Source organism: Arachis duranensis, chromosome 7, assembly GCF_000817695.3.
Source record: "Arachis duranensis cultivar V14167 chromosome 7, aradu.V14167.gnm2.J7QH, whole genome shotgun sequence".
Classification (NCBI taxonomy): Eukaryota; Viridiplantae; Streptophyta; class Magnoliopsida; order Fabales; family Fabaceae; genus Arachis; species Arachis duranensis.
In genome coordinates this window covers 45,393,192-45,399,359 of record NC_029778.3, presented here as the reverse complement: position 1 = coordinate 45,399,359, position 6,168 = coordinate 45,393,192, and the positions used below count along the sequence as shown (strand labels likewise).

General features: G+C 23.9%; 1 long non-coding RNA gene across 1 annotated transcript; it reads left to right on the top strand.

The window, feature by feature from the left end:
* The first annotated feature begins 1,895 nt into the window (after positions 1-1,895).
* LOC127740626 (uncharacterized) lies at positions 1,896-2,794 on the top strand. The gene is made up of 3 exons (XR_008001283.1): positions 1,896-2,032; positions 2,130-2,183; positions 2,579-2,794. It is a non-coding gene; the product is annotated as an uncharacterized LOC127740626 (long non-coding RNA).
* The last annotated feature ends 3,374 nt before the right edge of the window (positions 2,795-6,168 follow it).

Sequence of the window (6,168 nt, the reverse complement as noted above, 5' to 3'; positions counted from 1 at the left end):
GTAAACTTTTTAATAAAAATCTCATTTATACATCTTTAAAATGCATTACTTTAATACAATGATATTTTTATTAAAAATAAAAATTATGATAAATATCTCATACATTTGTTAGTAAATTATATACAAATATTTTTTGAAGCATATCACTTTTATTAAATGAAAATAACTTAAATACTTTTAAATGTGATTATGATAATTCATTAAGTATTATATTTTTTTTTGCTAATTTATATTTAATAATTTACCTCTAACTTTTAGTTATAGTAAAAATGTAAGATATGATGCCAAAAAAAAAGCTAAAGCGACATAAATTTTTTACTAACAAAAAACAATATTTTTTATTTTTAAAAAATATTTTTTATTTTTTAGACACGTATCTATTTTTAAAGTTATACATTTTAATTTATATAAGTTCATGACAATTAAATGTACAAAAAATACTAATTAATAGGGAAATAAAATTTAAGATAAACATGTTAATACTTCGAAAATTCAGTATATTAATATTTTATATTTTTATTTTTTAATTTTAGACTATCACAAACATTAGTTACTCTCTAATAATAACAATGATTTTAAAAAAATAAACATAATAAAATTATCTTAAAATTATATAATAATTTTCAAAATAACATAAAAAATATACAATTACCTAAAATATAATATTTGTGTATTAACTTAAAAAATATTATGATTTTTATAATTTTGTGTGGCTATCTATATATAGAAGACCAAAAGACCATGATTATCTAACAAAATTAATTTTATTCATTGTGTTCAATTTGAATGAGTACAAAATAATCTTATTTTAGTTTAGTCCTTAATTCACATGATTTAAATTTAGCTCAATAAATATAATTTGATTTAATTATTAGTGAAAAATATCTCGAAAACCTATTTTATTCATAGATTTATTATTTTAATGATTAATTAATTAATACAGATAATTAGTATAATTAATTTAGTTTAATAATTTAAAAAAATAAATTAAAAAATACTAACTGAACATTAAAAGAAATAAATTTAAAAATACTACGAAATCAAATTGATATAAATTATAATAAATTGTGTAATATTTAAATATCTAATCAAATCAATTAGTTAATATAGTTAATTTATCATAATAAATTGTATTTAATGAGTTAAAAGAAACAAATCGCTAAACACTCTCATAAATATGTCACGTTAACTCCATCATTAAGTGTAGAAACCTGATTTTTATATTATAGAATAGATAATAAATAGAATATATGAGAATATGGTATGTGACATATTTTAATTATGAAATTAGTATTATATACTCGATTTTTTCTGAATCCTTATTGCTTGTTCGTTTACTAATTTTTACGTAATTATTTAATAATTTTCACCTATAAAACTATCAACTACCTAATATTATGATTTAATTAATAAAAATAATGACATTAATATTTTTTCATAAGTCTTGTTATTGTTTATAATTAGAAAATAGCCATAAATAAATTTATTTCCTTAATGAATGTTAATTTTGTTGTCAAATTCTATATTACCTTTAAAATTTTAGCGTAATTGAGTCTAATTTCTACGTTTAATTTTGAAATGAACTTACTCAAAAAAATTAATATGTAAATTACATTATTATTATAAAATTAATTTTTTAACATAATTAATGACTAATTAACTCATAAATTAAAATATATTTTAGAAAGTGAGAAATGAGATTTTCATGGTTTAATATAATAGAGAAAATTAAAACGAAAATTTTGACACTAATTTTAAAGAATTTGTCCAAAAATTGAACCGAACGAGCCAAACCGATTGGACCGAGCCTGAATTGGACCCATGGCCCAACATATAAGAAACCAAATGCAGCCTCCTTCCCGTTCATTTCACTTGAAACACGTTGAGGAGCAGCAGCAAACCTCAAACCCTAACTCATCTTTCAACTCAAATTTCAATTCCACATAATTTTTTATCCGAAACTCTGATTGACGAGTCGTTTACAGTCACGCGTAGCTTTTCTCATCCTCTTCAATTCTATCTAATATTTGTGGTAAAGAGCTCTCAATTTTTTGCCCAGTTTTCTATTCCTTATATATTCACATTTTTTGTTTTGGGTTGTTGAATTTTTGTGATTTTGGTTGTTTAAGGATGCTCTAGCATGAATTCCTAGTGAATTCCATCTATATTTCGTGTGGGTTAAGGTAAGGAAGCTTAACTCTCTTCATTGCCTCCAATTTTATGTATGAACACTAGAATAAATGTTGAGATGATATGGAGTGAACTTGAGACCGAAAGAAATATGACAAGTGAAAGGTGAAAGAACTAATAAGAGATAGTTTAAGAACTTGAGGGTTATTGGAGAGAGAAAAGTCGAATGAAATCAAAGGTGCATGAGTGCAGTTAGTTAGTCTAGCATACCTTACTGTTTTCTGGTTTAGTATATTTCTAGGCTTGGATTTCTTTGTTGTTGAAGTGTTAGGATTGCCTAGAGATTTCGTGTAGTCTTTACATCGTCTCTGCTTTGGAACTGTTACCCCTACTGAGAACCCCGAAAGGGATGATGTTCTCACCCGTTTCGGGAATTTTCATCTTACAGGTATTGGACGTAATGCACCTTGTTGAGCATGCAGAATTTGCTTTCAGGAAGCGAAGATTGTCTTTTGGGAATTTTACTTTTGCTTAGATATTTTAAATATTCTCCACTACTGTATTTTATAACTTGTGTATCCCTCTTAGAGGTTGATTATGGAGAAATAGGATTTATGTTTACTATTTTTAGTCCTACTTTCGGGTTGTATTATGTTAACTAGTCGGCCTTATCTTCGCAGGTTAAGACTAGTGTTGTTATGTATACTTTTTGAATCATATATATTATACTTCGGTCATTTCTGCTTATATATATCGCCGGTTTTTTAGTATGATGCGATTTTGCTTGTGTCTTTTCTTCACGGGCTCCTAGTATATCAAATTCTTTCCATTATATACGAATGCATTTTATTTTTAGAAGTCGTGATACCTCACCACCATTGATTTACGACCTAGGCGTAAAGCTTTGTGTGGTAGGGTGTTACAAATTTAGTCCTTAATTCACATGATTTGAATTTAGCTCAATATATATGATATGATTTGATTTAATTATTAGTTAAAAATATTTCAATTGCCTATTTTATTCATAGATTTATTATTTTAATGACTAATAAATTAATTAAATTAATTAATTAGTACACACAATAAATTTAGTTTAATAAATTAAAAGAAATAAATTAAAAAATATTAACAAAATATTAAAATAAATAAATTAGGAAATACTACCAAATCAAATTGATATAAATTATAATAAATTAAATAATATTTAAATATCTAATCAAATCAATTAAGTGATATAGTTAGTTTATCGTTATAACTTGTATTTAGTGATATAGTTAGTTTATCGTTATAACTTGTATTTAATGAGTTAAAAGAAATAAATCGGGAAACGCTCTTAGAAACATACCACGCCAGCTCCATTATTAAGTGCGGAAACCCGATTTTTATATATAATAGAATAGATGGTAATAATATTACGAGAATATAAATCTTTTAAGATTATGTTGGTTTTGTCATGACATTATAGATTATGGCACAAAAAATTTATAGAATCAAATTACTTTTCCAAAAAAGTTGTAGGAGACAAAAGGTCTCATTGGTTAAGAAGACCTAAGTATCCGTAGATAAAAAAATCAAATAATAAGATTTTTAGTTATTATTTTCTTGCAAAAGTGTTTAATTCTTTACTAATAATTAATTTTATTCATTATCTAAAATTTTAAAAAAATTAATGTATATATTTTTACATTTGATTAGGTGTTAAGTCTGTTACACAAATAGAAATAATTAATTTTTATACTTGTTATTTAAAAATAACATTTTTTCTCTCTATGTATATAAAAAATATCATTAGATATTAGCATAAAAAAAATTCATATTGATAGTTATAAAATTAACTCAAATTTTTTTTAAACAATTGAATCTTCATTCTAACTTTTAATCACAACATTAGTATTCTTTTAAAATTATATGTAATAAATATTTGAAGGAAGAAAAGTAAAAATATAGATTAGAAAGATAAGCAGTAAAAGTTTAAAACTAAATAATAATAATAATAATAATAATAACAATAATAATAATAATAATAATAATAATAATAACAATAATAATAATAATAATATTTTGTTTATTTTATTTTATTTTATTTTTGGTAGAATAGAAATGTAGAGAAAAATAGAAAGATAAATAAGAAGAATGAGAGAGGGAGTTTGTTAATTTTGAAAAGAAGAAATTATTTTAATTGTAATGAAAAAATATCTAGTGACATTTTGATTAGACAAATTATTAATATAAAATATAAAATATAAATTATATATAGAGTAGAAAGGATAGAGAGAAATAGAAAAAAGATAGAGAGGTAGATAAGAGAATATAGGAAAATGGTAGAGAGAAATAGAAAAATAGAGAGAGGTAGATGAGAGAATTTAGGAAGAGAATTTATTAATTTTGGAGAAAAATATTTTTTTCAATTTTAATAAGAGAGTATCATATGATACATTTTTGTCATTAAATTAGTTAGTAATATATAATATAGTTATATTTTAATTTTAATTTTAATTTAATTTAAGTGCAATTAGAAAATATCATGTTACATATTTTGATAGTCAAATTTATAATTAGTAATTACTAATAATATATAAAAAAATAGAGTGGATGAATGAATGAGTAAGATAGAAAAAGAAAAAGACAGAGAAGAGAAAAACTCTTTAATTTTGGAGAAAAAAAATTATTTCAATTATAATAATAGAGTAATATGTGACACATTTTAATCATAAAATTAGTAATATATAATAGATGTTTAACTAAATGAAAAATATATAAGTTGACCAATATTTTTCTCTTGTATTTATTTTATATTTAAGTTAATACTATCTAACTCTCTATTTATTCCTACTAAAAATATCGGTCTCTAACAATTCTAGAAAAAATATTTCTGTCAATTTTTTGCTAAAAAATTTTATTGCTTAAGATCTCAAGGAGATGTAACGTTCTTCTAAAAGAATTTTATTATTGTCTATGAAGTCAAGAAATACCTTTATACACTTAGTAATTAATATAGTTTTCTTGTTAATCCATCTATAAAATCAAAAGTTAATATAATGAATAATGAATAACAGTTAATACATAGATATTGCAATAATTTAATTCGCATACAATATAAACATAAAGAATTTTCTATAACTATTCAATTATATAGTATCATACCACCAAAAAATATTTGATTCAATCAGATATTTGTCTCAAAAGACATAAAAATGCAAGTGTTTGATTAAATTATAATATAAAAGATTGTAAAATTCTAAAACCCTAAAATCATAAAAAATAGATGATAGTAAATTTTTTTTTGTATTTCATTAAGGTTTAACGCCCAAAATAAAAATCCTTATATTATGGAAATCTTACGGGGTAATTGCACCCCTCTAATATCATCATCTAAGATTAATCTTAGCTTATTATGGTTGATAATACTCTGTTTCGCCAAGAAATCAGCTCTTCAATCTTATCCTCCAACTTCTCTTTATGAGTTTATCTCTGACCAAAATTTTTGGATGATTCACCAAAGCAGTTTTCTTTATCAGTGTTTCAAAAACTGGCTTTGAATCAACCTCAACAACAATCTTCCTCAACCCCAGATTCCATGCTACTTTCAAGTCATAATAAACGCCCCATAATTCTACAGTAAACACGCTGCAGAAACCAACATTTACATTATACCTCGCAATCCATCTTCCACAATCGTGTCTAAGCAGTTCACCGCATCTCGCATTGCCCGGATTGCCACTAGCTGCCCTATCAGAATTTAGTTTTACCCATTACTCTGGAGGTTTTTTCCAAGCTATATGGATTTTCTCTTTCTGCCTTATGATACTTTTTCCACACTTTTTTTGGAAAAGCATTGTGAATTTTTCTCACATATTCCATAATGATTGGTACCATCAAACTTGGTCTCTTAAAAGGGGTGTAAATATCTCTTTATTATCCTAATACCATAATTTTAACACCCTAATTACCCTAAATTTTACCTCATGTCGTAAAGCAAAGGTTAATCAGAGGTCACGATAATCCTAAGGCTTATACATAAATATATATAGAAGGAAT